Source organism: Vulpes vulpes, chromosome 3 (assembly GCF_048418805.1).
Source record: "Vulpes vulpes isolate BD-2025 chromosome 3, VulVul3, whole genome shotgun sequence".
Taxonomy (NCBI): Eukaryota; Metazoa; Chordata; class Mammalia; order Carnivora; family Canidae; genus Vulpes; species Vulpes vulpes.
This window is the reverse complement of record NC_132782.1, coordinates 15758086-15781272: the sequence shown is the minus strand read 5'-3', so window position 1 is coordinate 15781272 and position 23187 is coordinate 15758086. Positions and strand designations below refer to the sequence as shown.

General features: G+C 39.7%; 1 protein-coding gene across 3 annotated transcripts in view; it reads right to left on the bottom strand.

The window, feature by feature from the left end:
• The window catches only part of MYO3B (myosin IIIB), a 431205-nt gene that overhangs the window by 267358 nt on the left and 140660 nt on the right, over positions 1-23187 (bottom strand). The gene's annotated exons all lie outside the window — the stretch shown is intronic.

Genomic DNA, 23187 nt, shown 5'->3' with positions numbered 1-23187 from the left:
AGTATTTAAAAAAAAAAGTGTTTAGTTAAAGGCAAAATATCAACTTGTCCTCGCTGATATTGTTCTAAATAGCTCTGATAAAATCCATTCTGTTTCTTCCCGGGTGGGAGTCATTCATTAGTGGTAAATTACAAGGTACTAGCCCCTATTCATTTAGTCCTTCATTCTCATTGATTAAAGGCCTACTGTGTCCACGGTTTTCCGTAGGACCTGTAAGAGTTACACAGATCAGGAATATTCCTCAGGGAGCGGACACTAATGAGGGGTGAGGCAAGCATAGAACCACTAGAACTGAGAGCTGAGTATTATTAATTCCACAAGAAAGAAAGCTATAAACCTAGTGCTAGAGACTTTAGAGAAATTTTACAAGAATTTTCAGATTATGCTACCATGTGAATTAATTATGTGATGCATTTAAAGTACACTCATAGGGACACCTGTGTGGCTCAGTGGTTGAGTGTCTGCCTTCAACCCAGGGCGTGATCCTGGAGTCCCGGGATCAAGTCCCACATCAGGCTCCCTGCATGCAGCCTGCTTCTCCCTCTGCCTGTGTCTCTGCCTCTCTCTCTGTGTGTGTGTGTGTGTCTCTCATGAATAAATAAATAAATCCTTAAAAAAAAGTACACATAAATTCCTCAATCAAATTTTTAACTATTTCCTGCATGTCAACTTCTGCAACAGGCACTGGAGAAAGCAAAACACCTAAGACAATGTTCCAGACCCTATGGGGTCCCTGGGTAGAGAGGGTGACAGACATCTAACATAGCTAAGTACTGGAGGTCCAAGAGAACTAGTGAGCTGCAGGAAAACTCTAGTAACCAGACCACTTCCTGGTGAAAAGGTAGGCTAAGGGGAAGGTAAAGGCCCTGCATTTGATTGAATATTTACCCAAAGAGAGTACATTTAAAAACAGAACTGATATTACTTTTAATTGGTAAGAGCTTTTTTCCTAGCCGTAAATGGAAGTAAGGGTTCCTAGGCAAATGAATTTCAGCAAATAAAGCTACATTTCTGTATATTTGAGTTATGAGTGTAATCTTAAACACATCATGTGTTATCTTTGTTTTCACCTGGGTTCTAACTGCTTCCTAAACCCACAGATTGCTTAGCTTCAATAGGTAGAAGAATGGGAAGCAGCGAGGATGACAAATTTTAAAATGTATCAGATAATGTGATTATAATTTGCCTCTCAATACTCATTCTCTTCTCTTTCTTTTTGAGTACAACTTTTATTCACTAACAGTGCTGCCAATATAAAAACAACTTTTTCCAGAGTTTCTTGCAGCTAGATGTGTCCATTTGACTGAGTTCTGGTCAATATGTATCTAAAATCGTTCAGTGGTGTTTCCAGGAGCCTTCATACAAGAGGGGAGACATGCCATCTTCCTTCTTCCCCTCTCTGCTCCCTCCTGGAATAAGAATGTGATGGCTGGAACTTGAGCAGCCATTTTGAACATGAGATAAACTTGAAAATGAGAGCTATAAGCTGAGTATGGCAAAGAAGACCGATAGGAAACTGGATTCATGATGACACTGCAAAGCTCCCATACCAGCTGTAGACTGTTTCCCCTTAGTCTTCCTTAATAGGAGAAAGAGGTAAACTTTCATCCTTTTTAAGCCATTGGTATAATGCAATTAATCCTAAACAAGTCAATATTTCAGAGTATTATCCTATTACATGATAAGAACATAAGTTGGTAAGTGATACAGAAATATACACAAGAAGATATGTGGGAGCACAATTAAGGAACAACTTGCCCAATCTGGTGAGTCCCAGAAGACTTTATAAAGGAGATGAACTTGAGCTGACCCCTGAAGATTAGGATGGATCTTTCAAGACAGAGAAGGAACCGGAAGCAATAACAGGCTCAGAAAACAACATGTACCACATCACAGAAGTGTAAAAAAGTTTGGCTGTTCAAAGAACATGAGTAATTTTCTGAGGCTAGACTACATGATTCTTTCAGATCTGGAGAGAGAGCAGGAGGGAAGAAGAACAGTGATAAGAGAGAAGTGTATGATTTCTGTGTTCTGCATTAAGAACTTAATTATCCTTCGGATCTTCTGATTCAAAGACCCAAATGAAAATTCTCTGTGTGCCCAGCTAGAAAGAAAAAGCACCTTAAGGTTGCCCTTCGATTATTTTGGAGACTGCCTCTATCTCATTCATTTTATTAAATAATATTTGCCTTCATCTTTCCTTTGCATTTTTTAAAATAATAAAAGTACCATCACATAACTTTGGCTTCAGTGCTAATTTGGCTGATCTGTTATTACTGGCTCCAGCTATTTGAGGCCCCAGCTGTAGGCCTCAGTGTGGCATCTCTCAGGGAGATTATCCTACATCATTTCTTAGAGCCCTTTCCAAAAGTTGAACTTCCCATGCTTTTCTAACATTTTCTGCTCATTCTGTTCTGAGGTCAGTTCCAGAGAGAAGAGCTGCTCAAAGCAATTTACTATCTAAGAGACTTAATTCACCCCTAAAGCAGTTAACCATGACCAAGAAGTCATCTGTAGAGAAAATAAACAGACTTGATTAAAACAACCCTAGTAGGCTCAACGCTGGCCATCTGAGCATGAAAGTTCATCCCTCTGCTACAATTAAAGAATGACCCAGCAAGGGTCCACTGGAGAAATGGATGGCAAGTGTCCACTCTTGTGTAGAGAACACTGCACTTTCCCGTTTTCAGTGTGGTTATCAGCAGGAACTACAGGCCAGAGTGATGGTTTATGAGCTGGCCTAAAACTCTGCAGCAGGGCATGGAGGAGGGAGCAAGGGATCACCACTCACTCAGATCATCACCAACCCCCACTGGCCTCACATGAACCTCACACAAGGAAACATCTTCTTTGAAGCTTGGCATCATATGAAATTGGTTTCAGAGAAGCTTATTTGACCTTGTAGGTAGGTGCCCGGTTTTTCTTGGAGTTGATCCATCATACTTAGGTTCAGTAAATAGAGATCTTGTGAAAGATTATTATCTGTGCGCAATGAAAACTAAAAGGAATTTGAAGGCTTTATGGTACTTTGTTTCCACTGGCAATATAAATTCCAGTTCTCTTGCCATCCAGGAAGAGCACCAAATAAAAACGATGAAACCTTGTTGGCTGTCAACACTGCAGATGCAAGATGGGCAACTCTACCCAGAGAGTCTCTCTCCAAAACAAGATGAGATGCTTAATGTTCAGTGTGATGGGAGAGTCAGTGCATAGCTATGATTCAGAGACAAGCAGGCACCACTCACTTATGTGTATGGATGCCAAGAGGCTGCAGAATATATGAATGGTGAGTAGCTGGAAGGGCTGTGAATCTAAATAACCAGCTCTAATTTAGATAATGTTTATAAACATATATTTTGGTTTTACAAGAAAAAGGCAAAAAGTGAAAATAGTGTTCAATGTTTTGCAGCAAGCCATTACTGGGGCAGTGCAAAGCCCAAGAAGAAAAAGAGGCCCCACCAACCTCCTTCCCTGGGAGCTACACTCAACTTCTCATCATCAAGCTGCCATAGCCTTGAATTGTGTCTGTGAGCATTTCTACTTTATCTTGATTTATTTTGTGCACCCGTTAGCAATATGTGTCCTAAGGTATCAGAAAAACCTAAGAGAGGTTATCTTTTGGGGCTGGGAATGCTAAAAAATGTTTCTATAAATCAATGGCAATTGCTTCTTTGCTTTACATTATTCTGGCTCAAGAAAGATTTCATAAAAATACTCTACTTTTGGGTAGCAGGGGAAACCTGTACTTGATCGGAGTTTTGCCTGCCTGGATTTTATTCCTGTAACTTGGACCCCAAATTCAATTTCTATTAAGATGATCTGTTGCGCACAGACACCATTAGGGCTACATGAGGCTAGGCTCAATGGGGTGATGTTAAAGAGAGTCCTGAACCTATTATATGCCTATTTTTGACCTGGATCCAGTAAATATAATGGAGATCAAGTTAACCTTCTCTTCTTCCCTCAAAGCCTAATAAACTGATTTTCTGAACAGCTGAACTGAATCCTTTCTAGTTCCTGAAATGGAGAAGCGTCTGACTGACATGGGCACCTGGTCTCTGGATAGCCAATCCTAATTTAAACTGTTGGTGTATGCCATGGTATGATGTAAAATGATAATCTGGGTCAATATGATTCTCTTTAGTTGCTTCCCCCACCTTGAACTAAACACACACACACACACACACACACACACACACACACAACAAACAACAAACAAACAAAAGAATGAAGGAGTTTAGTAATGAGAGCTGAAGCTAAGAGATCCATGATGACAAGGCAGATGGGAGAGGCCAAAGAGCACAGTGTGCAAGCTTAAGTTTCAGGAAGCAGAAACTACAAGCAGGCAGAAAACCAGGGAATGTGGAGAAAACAGCTAGGTAACAGAGAAAGGAAGAACTGAGTCTCAAAGAAACTGAGACCCCACAGGCTATTCTTGAGTTCCTTCTGTGAGTGCTTCACTCTCTGGTGTACCCAGAATATCACTGGCTCCAGCATTCTGTTCTCTTCCCATTCTACACATTCCCCGAGGGCTCACTGTGTGTCAGCAGCTCCCTAATCTCTATCTCCTGCCTTGATTTCTCCTCTCCCTTTTGGCTAATACATCCAACTACTTACTACATGTTATCCCTTTTATTCCCCAGAGGCACCTTAAAGTCAGCATGTTCAAAACCAAACTTATCTTCTTCCCCTAAATCTGCACTCTACTTGGTTGTTGGAACCAGAAACTTGGGTTCTACCCTCTCCTGTAACCCCACATCCACCTGGAGAAAGCAGAATCATGGCTCCTCCGAAGAAGTCCACATTCTAACGCCTAGAACCTCTGAACACTCTACTTCCCACTTTGCAGACATGGTGAAGGTTAAGGGCGCAAAGGATTACTTTGAATTATCTGGATGGACTCCATTTAACCTCTAATCCATTATTATTATTTTTAAGATTTATTTATTTATTCATTTGAGTGGGGGGCAGAAGAAGAGGGAGATAGAGACTCTCCAGCAGACTCTCCGCTGAGCAAGGACCATGACACAGGGCTCAATCTCATGACGCTAACACTACGACCTAAACTGAAATCAAGAGTCGGACACCCAAGCAACCAAGCCACCCAGGTGCCCCTAATCTCTACTCCTTTAAAACAGCAAAGAGAGGCAGAAAGAAGAGTCAGGAGAGATTCAAAGTGTGAAAGGGACTCTACTCACCACTGCTGGCTTTGAAGGCAGGGGAAAGGGTGTCAGGTGTCAAAGAATGCATGGGCCTCTGAAAGATAGGAATGGGCCTCTGCTGATAGCCAGCAAAGAATTGGGGACCTTAATTCTAGAACTGCAAGGAACTGAATTCTGCTGAAAACAGGAATAAGGAAACCAATTTTCCCCTAAAGCCTCCAGAAAGAGTTGCAGCCCTGCCAACACTCTGATTTTAGCTGAGTGAGATCCATGTCAGATTTTTAACCTACAGAACTAGGAGATAATAAATTTGTGCTATGTTAAGCTGCTAAATTTGTGGTAATCTGTTATGACAGCAATAAAAAACTAATACATCAATTGAGACCAAGTCCTATCAATTCTACCCCCTAAATTCCTTTCTAATCACCTCATCCCTTCTTTGATGTCCTAGTTCAGTCACTTATCATCTCATACCCAAACTACTACAGTAGCCTCTTTATTTTTCTCCCTCCCTCTATCCTCATCTCGCTCTAATCCATCTTGCATTGGCAGCTAGAATTTCTTTGTAACATACAAATCTGATCTTGTTATTTTCTTGTTCAAAATTCTTCAGTAGATCCACACTGCCAGCATGATAAAAATCTCAACCCCTCTGCATGATATTACAAATGGCCTTGCCTGTCCATCTACCCAATCTCATCTTAAACCACTTCCCCCTTTCATCTGATGCTGCAGGAATGTATTGTATAGTATTTGTAGGCCCTAAAGTGGGTCCTGTTATTTCATGCCTCAGGGTCTTTGCATCTGCTGTACCTTTCATTTAGAATGCTATCTTCAATTTGTCTACTTTGTATGTTCCAGCTCATGCTTCATGTGTATCCTTAGTACTCAGCACAGAAGCACACCATAAATTTTTGCTCAATGAATGACTACATGAATGAATACACACAAACATACATCTATTGTAAGTAAGCCAAGAAATGATGCCAGAGCAAAATATGACTTAGTCCCCAAAGCAGCATAAAATTAGACAAAGCGAAACAGCTCCTTTGGATGTGAACAAATTCTAACTAAATTATTCACACAAGCAGGGTTTGAGGGACAAAGGAGTCCCCTTTGGTGGTGACATCAGTTGGATTTGACAATATAAGCCTCATCTCTATTCTTTTGAAGCCCAAACATCCCCAGATCCCTGAACATATCTGACCAAAAAAAGGAAATAAATCATGATTAAAATCTCATCACAGACATTATCTGATGTTAGGACCATTATACACATATGCATGGTAGGTTGGAGATAGAGATCAATACTAATAACTACCACATGTTGAGTGCTAACTACCACCAAGCTCCTTGCCAAAGAATCCTATAAAATAGAAATTATTACTCCAGTTTCACAGGTGGGTAAAATGCAGCTTACAAGAAGAAATTTTCTTTAAAACATCTAACAAAAAGCAGAAGCATCAGGTTTTAAACAAGTATTTCTATCTCAATATCCATACTCCTCACTGTTTTCTATATTTTATCTCATGCTGAGTCCATTACATTGGAAGATGAATTAAGAGAATATATATGCAAAAAATGACAGAAAAACAATTAGTAAGTAACACCTCTGGAAGGTGCAAAATGAAGTCCTCAACCCTAAGGCACACTCACCAAAGAGATGCTGAGTAAAAAATTTCTCAGTGAGGCTGAGTTAATTAAGAAAAGCTTCCTGGAAGTTGTGAATTTTAAGGCAGGTCCTAAACAGGGTACATACACCAGTTGGTGAGGGGAGAAGGGTTTTAAGCAAAGAGAGGGAGTATAGAGAGGATGACATAAAACATTAGTATAATAATTAATAAATCATTAATATGTGGTTAAATAAACTCTTGGCAGTGTATTCAAATGGTATTCTATTTATTTACTCATAAAAGTAATAAAGTAAGATGCTGAGCACAATTAACTGCTCTGAGAGTATTAACCACAGCAGCAGAGCTGCCATCCTGATCTACAATTGGTAGATTCACATATGAGATTGAATGGTTACGTATGTGTCTGTGTCTCATCCCTAAGTATCACCACCTAGCCCTAGCCAAAGTTGTTTTTCTCCCTAAGTCACATCTTAATTGTTCAAAATCAATTAGTTAAAATTATTTTCTATCTATTAGTAATACATGACTCCATCTTAATGTAGAAAATTCCTCAATGCAAGGACATAGTGTTAGGGCAGAAGACCTTCCTCTGTCCTGTGGTCCTTCTAGCTGGACTTAGAATCAAACTGACATGACACAGATTAATAGGGGGAAAGTCAAATTTAATAGTATATTTATGGGGAATCCACACAGACATGGAATCCTAATGAGGCAATGTGAAGCTTATAGGAGCTAAGAAGAGGGGTAGAAGCCTGAAAACACAAAGGGAAAAAAGACCATTAGCAGGGAGGTGAAAGGAAATGTTTGGAAAAACAAACAAAGCATATTTGCCCCATTATGCAGACCATTTCTTAGGTAAGGGAGAGTCTCAGTTCTCAGCTCTCTTCCTGATACTGCTCTTTTTTTCCAGTGTAAATTGAGGCATATAAGGGAGAGGCAGAGAGCTTTTCCTGCATCTACTGGGGTTTGATCACTTTTAACTCAAAATAATCTTTATGCCAAAGTGGCACGTTCTGGGGCATCTCATTCTACACTCATTCAGTAGAAAGCAAAAAGCAAAATACCTCTTCACTACCACCCCCAATCTCAGGCTCTTGCCCATATCAGTGTGGCTTGTATTCTTTCAGACCTTTTTATATGTATTTTTAATATTTTCTATAAATATATATAGACTGTTTTGCTATGCTTTAAGTATATAATAGATACAATATAAATTTTATAATACTCTTACATTGGGGACAGTAGAAATGGGATTAAATGTTACACATAAGTGTTCTGATACTTAGATTTTACATTCAAGAACATGGTTTAAAGATCATCTCATGCTGGGCAGCCCTGGTGGCATAGCAGTTTAATGTAGCCTGGGGTGTGATCCTGGAGACCCGGGATCAAGTCCCATGTCACCATGTCAGGCTTCCTGTATGGAGCCTGCTTCTCCCTCTGCCTGTGTCTCTGTCTCTATGAACAAATAAAATCTTAAAAAAGAAAGAAAGAAAGAAAGAAAGAAAGAAAAGAAAAAGATCATCTCATACCAACTTGATTCATAAATAGCATTCCACAATGTGGGCAATACTACAGTTTATCCATTCAGTCATTGATATTCAGGCTGTTTCTATATTTTTCACTATTAAAATGAAGGCTGAAATGGTTAACACATGCCATATGTCATGTGTGATTTCTAACTTTTAAAAGTTAGAAACCTTTTAAAAGGTTTCTTAGGTAGTGAACACTGAACATTTAGGAACCTGTTACATAACTTAAATGCAGAGAGTAGGCACTGACTGACTCATCTTCTCTAGCAGAGAAGCCCAGTAAGAAATTCCAGAGCAGAAGAGGAAATGACCATGAAAAGGCCTGGTAGGATTGTGAAGAGTGCCCCTAAATCACCACTCCATAGCATACACTGTGAATGGGAAATCTGAACTGTTTTAATTCCACCAGTACCAAGCTTTGAACCCTGTTGCTGGATTCCCTTCTGCCACTTACAAGAATCTGCTACCTGGTTTGAACAGTGAGTATCTCTGGGTAATTACCTTAACATATGGGGCATAGACCAAGATTTATTCAAAATATACATATAATATAAATCTGCTAAAGAAGAATCATTTGAAAAAAATTAAATAGTTGAAGATATTCCTTTAAAGTCAGAAAATAGATGATATGAAAATGACACAGAAATTGGAATCACAATGCTATACACTGCACTCTCCATAAATGTGAAAGACAGTTCCAGGTTGGAAAAGACATCCATGCTAAGTGCTTAATTGACCATAAAGGCATTTCCCAATCAGAGTCAATCGTTTGAAGCAGGGAAAAAGGAGAAGAAAAGGTCTGCAAGGAGAACACCAGACAAGGAGGTGTCTGGAAGGAGGTGTACATAGAACAAAAGTACTTTTTCCTTTACCCTTTAAGTTCCCCACTAGGACCTCTGTAACAAATGACAGAGCAATAAGAAAAAAGCATACAAATTCACTTAATAGACATTTTACATGACATGGGAACCTTTATAAGGAAATACAGACCTGAAGAAATGGCTAAACTTGAGTGTTTTTATGCTAGTATTTTTTTTAAGAGAGTGCACAATTTGGGGTGGGGCGTGGGGCAGTGGGAGAGAGAGAATCTTAAGCAACTCCACATCCAGGACAGAACCCAAGGAGGAGCTCAATTTCATGATCCTGAGATCATGACCTGAGCCAAAATCAAGAGTTGGATGCTTACGTGACAGAGCCATCCAGGTGCTCCTGATTCTGATTCTTAATGACCTAATTTGACCCTATCTCTAAAATAACACTATTTGCAATGTTAAGCTGTAATTCTTAAAATAGAAAGTTACCATATCAAATTACAGGGCTCATAACAAACCCATTCTTAACCATTTCCCACCAGTAAGTGGCAATATACTCACTTCCTCTGGCTTTTTAGCCCTGTAAGAATCTGTTCAAAGGTCATCTCAGAATCTCAAGATTACATTATGTTCCCCATGTCAGAGGCTATTACCCCAGGCCTATGTTGGAGATTAGGATGTGTTATAGAGCTTTATTAATCTTTGGCCACTACACCAACATTTCAAATGTTCGTAGAAGTTGCATTTTTCTTCATTCTCTCTAAAACACACTGGAGTACCTTTCTCTCCACTGTACTCTCCTTATGCAAACACACATGACACACAAGCAACTCAACCATGCATGCAGAGTGCAGGAGAAAGTCAAGGACAATAAAATATGCCATGTCAACAGAGATGATGGAGGGGACAAGTGGTATGTGGCTCACGGTCTGAGCCAATGTGATCATTTGCTGACACCTGGTTCTTCAATTTCCTTCAACAAGAACTCAGCAATGCCATCAACTGCTAGTGTCCAATGTATCAGGGAAGTAGACCTTACCCAAGGGCTGGCTAATGATCCTTTTCCTCAGTGGTCCTTCATGCACAGAGTAGAAGCCGCAAGTCTATTTTTCTCCCACAGTTTTTTTTTTTTTTTCTCCCACAGTTTTAAATGCATAATCTGTCATTCATGATTGTAAAGAGATGTGTTTCAAACAGATCAGGTAATTTTCTAAATGTTTTCCTATCACCAAATTCTGGGACTGTTTATGTGTGTTCTGCGGGTCCCGCTCATTGAAGGTGAGTATTATAGTATGTCTAAGCATTCTGGAGATACAGAACCATGCCGCAATTAGGATGGCATCTTAAGAAAAAACAGCTTTATACATTGGTATGAAAAATCACCATGATGAGGCAGTGGGCCAGGGAATAGGCAAAACTAAAGAGACAGGTCATGATCCCGGGGTCTTAGGATAGAGAGCCCCATGTCAGGCTCCCTGCTCAACAGGGAGTCTGCTCCTCCCTCTACTCACCTGCCCTGCTCATGCTCTCTTACTCTCAAATAAATAATCTTTTTAAAAAGTTAAAACTGAAAGACAGAGCTGGACAAACTTACCTGGCAGGCCTTGGGCCCAGGGCTGGGCCACCATAGGTCTTCACTCAGGGGCAGAGCCTTGGCCACTGAGCTGACTGCTGCCTGAGAACAATCACCCAGAGCAGTCTAACTCCCAAGAGAAGGGAGAAGGGAAAGTGCTGGGACATGCCTCCCCAAACTCATCATCTCTATACATCACACCTGATCCTCTAAAGATCTGTCAATTTGGGTTCAATCAGAAGGCAGAAAAAACACTATTAACTAGAATGGGGAAAATGTAATATAAATAATTACTTATAATACAGGATTAGATACTGAGAAGTAAAGAACTCTAATAAGCACAAGAAGAGCAATACTGGAAAAGAGCTACTACCTCTAGCTGACACAGAATATCCAAGGAAGAAACTAATTTAGAAGAGCCCCTGACCCAAAACCAAGGCCTAGGTTCATACCTCACTGGAAAGGATGTGACTCTGGCCCAGGGATGGTGAAATTCTCTGAGGTGAGAAAAGCCTGGCTGCCAAACAGGAAACCACCTGCCAGGATGCCTTTGACTCTTAAGTGGGAAGCTGCTCAATGAGTATTGGTAAAACTTGCTGTAGGGTGAGCACCACTGGGTCCCAAATGCCACTGGGAGGCAAAAGCCACAGTTGCAAGAAAAAAGTACACCAAAACTGGGAAGAGGACCCTTTCCTCTTGCAGTGGCCTTCCAGTGCCCTCTACTGACAAAGTCTAACATCTCCCATATGGCAAAGGAGGAATGTTTAGGGAGGCTACTCCAGTATCACAAAGCAGGGCAAGGAAGGGTAGAGTCAGAGCTAAAAAGCAATAAATTGATATCTGGTACAGGAAGGAAATGAATGAAAACACAGATGCTGGAGGGTTACAATAGTCTGTTTTATTTTTAGATAAAACTAAATTATTTAAGGAAATTTCTATTTCAGACTTGCAATCGGCTACTTCCAGCCATCATCAACTGAATGAGTTCAGTATGCTCTGACCTTAGGTGCACTTGCTAGATATATTTCAGAGGTAAAGAAGAAATAATGGAAACCTCTTCCTCCCCCACTGAAAACATCTGTTTTGGGAGATCCCTGGGTGGCTCAGTGGTTTAGTGCCTGCCTTTGGCCTAGGGCGTGATGTGATCCTGGAGCCCCGGGATCGAGTCCCACATTGGGCTCCTTGCATGGAGCCTGCCTCTGCCTCTGTCTGTGTGTCTGTCATGAATCAATAAAATCTTTAAAAAAATCTGTTTTGCACGATGCATGAAATTTCCTTATTAAGACTCACTGTTTTCTATCCCAGAAGTTCCTTATTGAAATGGGAATGTTCTGGAAAGCATCTTATTGTAAACTTGTATTGGCCAAAGCTTTACTTGGGATAAATGGCAAGACAAGAATAAAAACTTAGAAAAGGGTATCCAAGACAAAAATCAGTGAGGGTACAGGACCACAAACAGACTTAATCTGTGATTTTCCATTTCTATGGTTTCAACTTTGTGTGAGCTGAAAATTGAAGAGTCAAGTAATATGACACTTCATCTTATGCTTTCCTGTCTCTCTGCCTCTAAGATTTCTCTTAGACGAGAAAAGAAAAGAATTAATGAAAGTGTGGTTCAAAACTCTTTTGCCAGGATAATGGCCACAGAGGAGAATTTCCTTTTCTTCTGGGCCCCCCTTTCCTACCAACATAGTTACAAGTGCGAGATAGTGAGCTGGCTCAAAGGAGCTGATAACGGTTCTTCTCCCTATTCTCTCAAGCCCAGTCAGGAACCCATGGCTTTTCTTCAGCTGGACCATTTTTCTGCAGAGTCTAATATTATATCTGGGCTCTTTATCCTTAATTCTTGAGAGCTTATTATGTATAAGCACTGTGCTAAGAATTTACTCATTTAACCCTCACATATACTCTGTGAGGCATGTTACACAATTCCCTGTTTCAGAAATAAAGAAACCAAGGGTTTTGGAGAAGTTAGAAGGTTTGCAATGCAGGCAGCCTGATCCCAGAGCGCACAACTGCAATCACTGCGTCGTTCTGCTTCCCCACTTGGGAATTTCTCTCAGTTGACAACACAACATCTTTAGAGTCAGCCAGAGCAATTTACGTCATATTAATGGGGGAATATGGGCCCAATTTGATAAGTCAATTCAAGCATAGTACTCTTCAGATCACCAAGACATTAGCAAACCAATCCAAAGAATATTTTGTTTGAGATGCAGAAGGATCAGTAATTAGGAGTATGAGCTGAGAAGATTTTCATCTGTTGAGTTTTATGTATCCTCTGTCATTCAGCTCCCTCCAAAGTCACAGCTGGTAAAACCAAATGGGTCATTTTACCACAATCAGACTAATGTCACAGTTCAAGAAGCACCATTTGTCCTCTAAGGCAAAGCCATGCACCTAATTACAACACTGTTAATAAATTTATAATAGACAAAAAGAAATTGACTGCTATGGACTTTTTTTCCTAGCAAAGCAAAACCATTTAAAGGGTAGATTGCAAATCTATTCCTTCTTTTATTGTTTCAATAAAGTTAGCAATATATTCTAGATAGGAAAAACCAGGGCAGACCTCAGATGAACAGATTGTATCATCAGATCCTACCACATTGTTTCTAATGGGGGAAATTAACAGCTGAGTATCAACACCTGTCACTGTGAGCAGACCCTGGCACACACACCAGGTAGGAAGGCTGTGTAGTTTCTTAGAGCAATCTGAGCCTGGGCCCCCAGAGACAATATGCATACCAACGCCCACAGAAGCAGGCTCCACTTAAAATCAAGTAGATGTACTAAACGCGAGGGGAGATGAAGCAGCAGTTCCTAAGGATGTCTGAGTGTTAACAATTGTGAGCTTTAAAGAGGTTTTATAGAGACTGTTGCTAACTGCAGAATGGAATCACACAGACTTAGGCAGAGACTGGCCCCAGCAGGAACCAACGGATATTCATCCCCTTTCAAGAGCAAAAGGTACCACCAGAGCAGCACCCCCTCTCACACTTGGGTGGTTTGAGTCATGTCTCTTCTGGGTAGATTATGGTCAATTGTTTTCACCATCCTTAAGATCAATTACAATCATTGTTACTGAATGAATTATGTCTCAAGTCTTGGCAGTTTGTGAGCAACCCCATGTGAGCAAGCCCACATTTATTTTTCTGACATTGTAAGCATGTCTTCTCTTTACAAGGGCTTTGGCTATTTTTCTACTGGGTTGCCTAGCAACCTTTGAAGGAACAGAAATATGGGAGAAGGATGCTGGAGACACAACTGATGAGTGAATTTGTATTTATTTCACAGATTCCTTTTTAAAAATCAATCTGTTGTTCCCTCCTGGGGTGCATGTGGGTGAGGGGCTATATGATATTATCATAGTACTGCTACTCTCCTAGCAGGAACACACAGTGCCAGCAAGTATATTTATTTATTTTTTTTAAAATTTTTATTTATTTATGATAGTCACAGAGAGAGAGAGAGGCAGAGACATAGGCAGAGGGAGAAGCAGGCTCCATGCACCGGGAGCCCGATGTGGGATTCGATCCCGGGTCTCCAGGATCGCGCCCTGGGCCAAAGGCAGGCCCCAAACCGCTGCGCCACCCAGGGATCCCGCCAGCAAGTATATTTATACAGCATATTCAGCAAATGGGATATGATGATTGCATATTAATAAAAATGAAGAGGAATAAATACATCATATCATCAGAAACTTACTGAGTAAACACAATGCCCATTTGTCCTCTCTTAAGGTCTCAGACCCTGCCTGAGGTAAGTCTATAATCTCTCTCATTTCATCCTAGTTGTTGAGTGACTAGTGGATAATGCTGCATTCTTTTGCCTTGTGTCCTTTCTTTGACTAAATTATATGTCCCTACAAAAATAATGTACTTTGTTCAGGAGTCAAGTTTATTTGCAAGGAAATGAAAAAAGGTACTTCTCATGATTCTTTTGATTTCTTCTGTGTCTGTGGTTACTTCTTTTTAAAACTATCCATGTTTAAACCTTTTTTCATGATTATATTAGTTAACAAGTCATCTATTTTGTTATTTTTACTCCCCCCAAGAGCTCAAGATTTACATATTAGTTCTACTGCTTCCAATATTTTACTTCATTAACTTTCATTTATATTTTATTAAATAACTGCTATATTTTCTTCATTAACTTCCACTTCTGTTTATTAAACACTTGCTTTTACTTAGGCTTAATTTTTTTTTCTTCATTCCTTGGATGGGAAGCCTAATTTATTTACTTTCATTGTTTCTTGATTATTAATATAAGTATCTAGGGCTATGAATTTGCCTCTAATCCCTGCTTTAACTATTTCTCCTTAATTCTGATATATAGTATTCTGATAATTAATATGTTCTATATATTCTTCAACTTCCTCTTAGATTATTTTTACAGATAAAAATAAATATATATCTTTAAATGAGCATACACATGTATAGTACATTTACATATGTAATATAAATATGTATTACTATACAATTATATAAAAATATATAGATCAAACCTTGCCCCTTATGAAGAGAGAATACTCTTTAAAAGTGCCTGTGAAACTTTCACAAAAACTTATACCATTGTTTTTTTACTTATTATATCTGTCATAGATTGAAAGAAGTTCAATAAATAACTTCTGTGGTCACATATATCTTGTTGTAATTTATGTAGTTTGTAGTTTCTATTTTATAAGTACGATGCCATAAATATACTTCTTATATGTTCATTAAACAAATAGCATTTATTAAAAGGTGCACTTCTTAGACTAATTTAATGTTTGGGTCCTGGATTCAATATTGCCTAATATTAAGAACACAATGCTGTAATTATTGCTTCATTAAAATCTTCTTTTATTTTTTTATTTTCAATTTTATTTATTTATTCATGAGAGACAGAGAGAAAGAGAGAGAGACAGAGAGAAAGAGAGAGAGACAGAGGCAGAGACACAGGCAGAGGGAGAAGCAGGCTCCACGCAGGGAGCCCGACGTGGGACTCAATCCCAGGTCTCCAGGATCATGCCCTGGGCTGAAGGTGGCACTAAACCGCTGGGCACCCAGGCTGCCCAAAATCTTCTCTCTTTTAAAGATGTTGAGAGAAAATAAGAAAAATGTATTTAGGAAGTCTTTCACATTAACTTACATGTTTACCATTTCTTTACTTCTTTATTTCTTGTTGTGGATTTCAGTTACCATCTGTTACTTCCTTTCAGCCTGAAGGACAATCTTTAGTATTTCTTACAAAAGCAAGTTAGCTAATAACAAATTATCTCAGTCTTTATCTAGGATTGCTTTTATTTTGCCTTCATTTTTGAGGGGTAGGTTTGCTAGATATAAAATTATTGGTTGATAATTTCTTCTAGGACTGTGAATATGTCATTCCACTACCCTCTGATTACCATTTTCAGGTGATAAGTTAGCCATAAATCATATTGATATTCCTCTGTCCACTGTCAGTTGTTTTTTCCCCTGCTGATTTCAAGATTTTGTCTTCCTCTTTAACAGACTATGATGTGTATAGGTATTTACCTTACTCTGGGTTTAGTGAGCTTTTGTTTTATGTGGACTAATGTTTTTCACCAAACTTGAGATGTTTTCACCCATTATTTCTTAAATGCTTTTTCTGAACACTTATCTCTCTTTCCTCCTTCCTGGACTCCCTTTACGTGTCTGTTGAAATTATGATGGTATTCCACAGTTCTCTGCAGGTCTTTTCACTTTTCCTTGATTTTTTTCCTTCTGTGTTCTTCAGACTGGTTAATTTCTACTGACCTATTTTCAGGTCTGTTAATTCTTTCTTTTACCATATTAAATCTGCTGAGTTCAAGTGACTGTCATTTTAATTATTATATTTTTTACCATCATTGTGGTGGAATAGAAGCAGTCTAGCATAGTAGAAAAGAGCATAGCTCTGGAGTCAAGCTTCATGAATTCAAGTCTATTCACCACCATTTACTAGCTGTGTAACCTTAGGCATTATTACTTGGCTCTTCTCTATCTTGAATTTCTCATCTATAAAATGGATATACTAACAGCTCCTACCCTGTAGAGCAGTTTGAGAATTGATATATTACATATAAAATGATTAGAACACAGCCTGCCATTAAGTAAGCACCCAATAACTCTTTGCTATTATAACTACTGCTGATATAGGAGTTTGGTCATGAATAGCCGATATGGTCTGAAATTAGTTTTACATTGCACGTCTGAAATCTGGTGTAAGAGGAATAAGCCCCACGTAGGTGATCCCTTTAATTATTCTTCCCAAGTTCCAGTTCCACTATGTTTGTTCCACTGGTATAATTGGGTTTCTCTAAAATTACACCATAGTTACATCACTAGGCTAATGCTCTGCCCACTTAGTGAGAACTTTAGGACATGACACAGATTTTTCTAGCCCATTCTCTGGAAGGCCTGGACCTCTCATGCTTATAGGTGCTAGCTGTCATCAGACTCCAACCCACACTAACCCTTTTCTAATAACTGTTAATATGCCACAGAACTTTGGGAAAGAGTGCCCTATACCCGGCTGCCTCACAGTAAAGGCAGGGAAGATCAGATTGAGGCTGGGGGCTCTTTGGAGCAGGAAACATCTCTGAGCAATCTCTAGCCTTTCACCAAGCATTTCTTCCACCAAACACGATCCCCCTCTGTAAGTAAAAAGGGACCCTGGTGGTGGGACAAAGTAGACTATTAGAATAAGGAAAAAGGAACTAATCAAAATGCACAGATGTACTTACTAGAAGATTGGGAGTCCTCCCAAAGTGGCCCTAACTCATGGGTTTTCAAAATGGAGTAGATAACACACGTACATCAGAATCATTCAGAAAATGTGGTAAATATGAAAATCCTAAGATAATTCACAGACCTGATAAAACAGAATCTCTGGGAATGGGGCCCAAGAACTCACATTTTAAAAGCTCATTAGGTGATTGTGCCACAACTAGAACTTGAAAGCATAGCATTTGGTAGTCAACAACAGATGTGAGACTTTTCCAATTAAAGTCACAAACCAAAATGAAAAGGGCCTGAGACGCATCCAGTGGGGGACGATTTAGTTCCATGGTAAGTAACCACATCTCAATGAGACCAGCCTTCCTGGGGAAGACTATTCCATGGTCTATCAGATCTCTTCATTAGGGAACTTCCCTGCTATTCCAGATAAGTAGCTTTTCTTAATTTGATCCTATTACTCCCATGCTTTATACGAAGCTGAGTATAGCAATTATACTCCATAAACAAAAATGCTGTATAAATGCCATGCCAGGCTCATCTTACATTCAATTACTCTCAAATGGCCACATCTCCCTACAAAGTGAGGGTCAACCTAGCTGTGCAAGCAAGCTTCCTTAAGTATCAAATCTTGATTTGGATGAGGAGTGCCATCTTCAGAGTCAAGTGTATGGCCCTATTCTTGCAAACAGATGGCATTCTCACAGCTCCTCAGCCACATTACAAAAATTGGGACTCAGAGGGCTGCTCAAGATGGAGGCACTTAAGGAAACTGGAATGCGACCATAACTATTGACTCAGTTATAAATGCTGTGATTGCCCAGCCTTGAGAAAAGGACCATGAATAGGATAACATCAGTATCACAACAATCAAATAGAACAAGCCAAAGCAGCAGGAGAGATGTGGACTGCACATCAGGAAATATCTGCTGACTATCTAGATTATTAGGAATGGCAATAAGCTGCCAAGAGAGGTAGTATGGTATACTCTACAAGTTATTATAAATTGAAACACAATTTTCTAAGATAATTTCCTGCCCAGGCACATGTGAGTATACAAGATAAATCTTTTCAGATTTCAGAATAGATATTCTATGAGTATTCAGAAGATGCGGTTAGAGAAGATTGTTCTTGAGAACAACAACATAAAAGCTCTTTGGAAGAGTAAATGATCCACTTAGAGATCATTTGAAGAATTTCATTTGATTTTCCTGGGAATAATTTGGTTTAGGAGCAACCAGGAAAGAGTTCAGTGGATTGGCACACCTAAAAGAACTCAAATAATTAACTTTAAATCCAACCTACCTCATCATTTATACCCACACACACATGAATATATGTATGTATATATAAACATGTGCATGTATGTTTAGAGTTATGAAGGTTGTAACGCTTGGAGTTCTCAGTATGGAATACTTAGCAAATTATTTCACCTAAAAATTCAATGACAATTAATAGTGATTCTGCCTACAAATAAAGCAGACTCCCAGGAATCGTTAAGTTAAATGCTGCTTCTAATTCCTGAAACTTCAGTCTTTTCAAAAGCAGAACAGATGAGGAATTATGCGCAGTTTATGAATCTTGAGTACCAAAAATAACAATAAAACAGGGACAACAACAAGATGTATATGATCTGTGGCAAAATTTGACTGTACTAAAAGTATCACTCAAGGCCTTAGCCACCTAATACAAATTCCACACAGTTAATGAGTTCCTATAAGAAATGGCTAATGCTAAAGGAAAGACATGGATATCAGTGTACCACCCTTGAGGAGTCTAACTGGAGACAAAACTGAATAATGTTGACTAACGCAGCCTTACACATTCTATTACACATTCTATTTCCAGAGATTTACTTCCAGCAGGACATGCTTTTCTTTCAACACTTCCCATTCTTTTTTTTTTTTTAAGATTTTATTTATTTATTCATGAGACATACACACACACACACACACACACACACACACACACACACACATACAGGCAGAGACACAGGCAGAGGGAGAAGCAGGCTCCATGCAGGGAGCCCGACATGGGACTTGATCCCGGGTCTCCAGGATCACACCCCGGGCTGAGAGCAGCACTAAACCGCTGAGCCACCTGGACTGCCCAACACTTCCCATTCTTTGTCTGTCTATCTATCTGTCTGTCTGTCTATCTATCTATCTATCTAATCTCTACACCCATCTATCTATCTATCTATCTATCTATCTATCTATCTATCTATCTATCTATCTATCTAATCTCTACACCCAACATGGGGCTCAAACTCATGACCCTGAGATCAAAAGTTTCATGTTCTTCCAAAGTGAGTGAGCCAGGTGCCCCCTTGCACTTCCCATTCTAGAAGGATTTCCTATCTCTATGAATTGACTGAAATCTTACTCTTCTGTTAGAACTTGCCTCTCCCCATAGCCATCCCAAGACATTTAGCTTAAAATACATTGTTCCTTATGTGAACATTCATTCATTCAATACTGCTTGAGGGCCTACAAACAATACATAACAATATATAAAATTCTGTGCTCAGAGCTGATGTTGATGTATTTTTGTATATTTATTTCTCTCTTTTCTTAGCTATATTCTCTGTCCTTGTTAAGTTAAAGATCCAATGAAAGAATACAAGACAGAACAGCACAACTGAAGGAATTTAGGGAAGGGAGAGAATGCACTGACCAGGAGCCAGTAAATGGCATCATAGCCTGTCTGCAAGAAATGTTACTAGGCAGGTTGGCGGGGTGGGGGTGGGGGGGGCGGGGTGGGGAGAACACTTCACAGGAGAAATGCAACTTCATTTCCTATTGAATCTAGCACTGTGTAGTGAATTCATGATAACTGTTGGTTGAATTAATTAATGAAATAGAACCCATTTACCCCTCATCCAGGAAAATGGGCAAGTCGGGTCCTGGCTCAAGGTTATTGAGGCCTTCTAGAGAGAAGTGCTTGGCAAAATCTGGCCACAATACCAATTCTAAACTGCACATAATAATAAGCATAATAAAAGATGTGAATTGGGAGGGGAATAGCCAGCAGGATGTTATTTTTTCTGAGAATGGCATATGAGTATGCATTGGATAAGGGGATATCAGTAGGGAGGGAGCACAAGCCCCTTTTCCCCCTTATCCATCAGGCTTCTGATTCACTAAAACCCACTTGGACCGTTGTTTTCTTTCCTGGGCCAGTAATGAATGGCAGTAATTATCCATGCAGGGCTCTGTGTGAGTCACGAGGCAGCTCTGGCTCCTGTCTCCTTGCAATTTTGAGCAATGTGTGTGTGTGTGTTTTTTACCCACTACTATTGAGGGGTGGAAAAATAGATTACAATTACATTCTGGCTGGCTTTTGAAGACCTGATAGACAGCTGGAGAGAAATCTTCTCTGCAGCTGCCAGGATGAGAGGGTGGCCAAGAGGTGGGTGTGTAGGGAAAAGAGAGGCCCTGTCAGGAGAGGAGGAAACCATACAAGATGGATTTAGTATATCCTCAAAGTTATTTTTAAAAGATCACGGTTGCTAATATTAAAAACAAATCTGATGTCCAGGTGGCTGGCTGCATATCTGTGGGAAGTAGGTCCCTTTCAGCAACATTTTGGTTCTTCAGGTCTAAAGATGCTATCACTGGATCATACAGAAGCAAAATCACACTTGAACCGAGGCTGGCCCTGAGGACAAATGCAGCCCACAGCTCTGAATCAAAGGGCTCAGCTGCACATTTCTCCCTCTACATCTGGAATCACTTTACTGGGTTACAGCTGATATGTCTCTCCAAGAGATTGGATAATTTCTATATTCCACTCCACCATTTTTTTTTAATAAAGGAACTCTCATTTACTTACTGAATACTATATGCTTGCCACTATGCCCCATGCATTATCTAAATATCTCCTATAATCCAGACCACTTCTTCTCAGAAGGAACAGTCATAACCCTCACTTTAGAGAAGAAGAAAGTGAAGTTCAGAGGTGACACAACTAGCTTATGGATGTTAAGTGTCAGGGTGAGCAACCCTAGTGGGTCAACTTCAAAAGAAGTCTCCCACCCACAGTGCAATGCTGAGCCTTCATCCAGTCACAAGGTTCTGTGGTCCCCTGAAATATTATCTCACAGGCCACTAGAACCTATTACTGAACCTATCATCCTCTTATCAAGGACTAGTCAACCAGAGTGTAGGACACATGAACAGGTACATACAAAAGAGGAGAGGTCAAGAAAGGCCCCATGCACTGGGTGTGGTTCCGTGAGAAGGGTCTCAGTGGGGCACTGAAGCACAAAGGTAGGAGCTGTAAGAGGAGTGTGGGGGACAGTCACAAGTAGGGCAGGTCTCAGGAAAGAATGGCAAAGCTGAGCTGCAAAGACAGATTCAACCTACTTCCCACTTTGACTCAGACTAGCCCAGACTCTGGGTTGTTTATGCGATCCCACACATACTACACCTGCAATTGTGTCCCTACAACTTCAAGACATTTCAAAAGGGTAGGTTAGGGCACACTGGTGGTACAGCATGAGTGTTAACTATGAGTTCATTCCCATTGTCAATGCAAGGGGGTGTGCCTTTTAAATATATGAAGACCACAGGTATATCTTTAGACAGAGCTTATTCAATGAGTCAGACATCTTCAAACAAACCTGGGTATCAGAGAACCAAGAGGTAAGAATTCTCATACACTCCTCAGGGTACAGGAGATCTTTTAAGTCTTCCTTAATCCACTCAAGAGTATCTCCTAACTGAATTATACCTTAGCCTCCTACTCACAAAAGTAAATAAGAAAGTGATTAAAACAAAAACAAAACAAACCCTGTTTTGGAACTACTGGCCCACATTTGACCTTTTTCTTGATATTATGGAGTGAATGCAGGTTACAGGCCTAACTGGCAGGTGTGGCATTTTATTTTTTAGGGCCTGGCCAAGAACCATTTATTCTTTTGTTTCCAGCTTCACTTGGATAGGAAAGATATATCTAGATTGCTAAAAACTCATCAATAAGATGGAAGGACGGTAAAGACAAATACATTTTCACTTGCTAATAGTCATCCTTCAGGCTAAATGCAATGTGCCTGCAGTATTTCATCCAATCATTCCTCTTATTGAAATAGCATATCAAAGTAAGAGAGGCAGCCCAGACTAGGCATCAAGGATGCAGAAGTACAATAAAAGATTTTATTTTTAATTAACAAAATATTCTGCAGTATTTTGTTTCTATTATAATCAAAAAACTAAAAATTTGGAAAGCAAGAATGCCAATTACTGCCAAGTAGTGGAGGGAACAATGCTAACATATTTATTACTCTTCTCTAAAACAGATATCCCGTTGTCTAAGTCCTGCAATTCCATAGTGGTTTAAAAAATAAACAACATAGTTACACCACAAATGAAAAACGGACAGCTCCTCTATGTGTAACTTATATGCAACTGTAGATATGTGGGTATGAACTCTCCACTCCATATAAGGCACTGGGGAACTCACCAGCTTTAAGTGCTCCTAAAACTTAGACAATAATTGTAGATAAACATGCCCTCCAAACCACAGGTAGGCATAGTTGTCCTAAAGGATGGAAGGGATATCAATAGGCCTTTAACCTCCAGTGAAGCTGGTTAGCACAGTGGTCTGCATGGAGTATATGGAGCTGCTGAGTAAAATATTCAGAAAAGTCTCCCATATCCTTAGCTAACTGCAAAATAAACATCTCCACTTTTTACCACCAGCCTTCCATGCAGGATTTGCTTTAATGGCATTTGCCCATTGGGTTTGATCA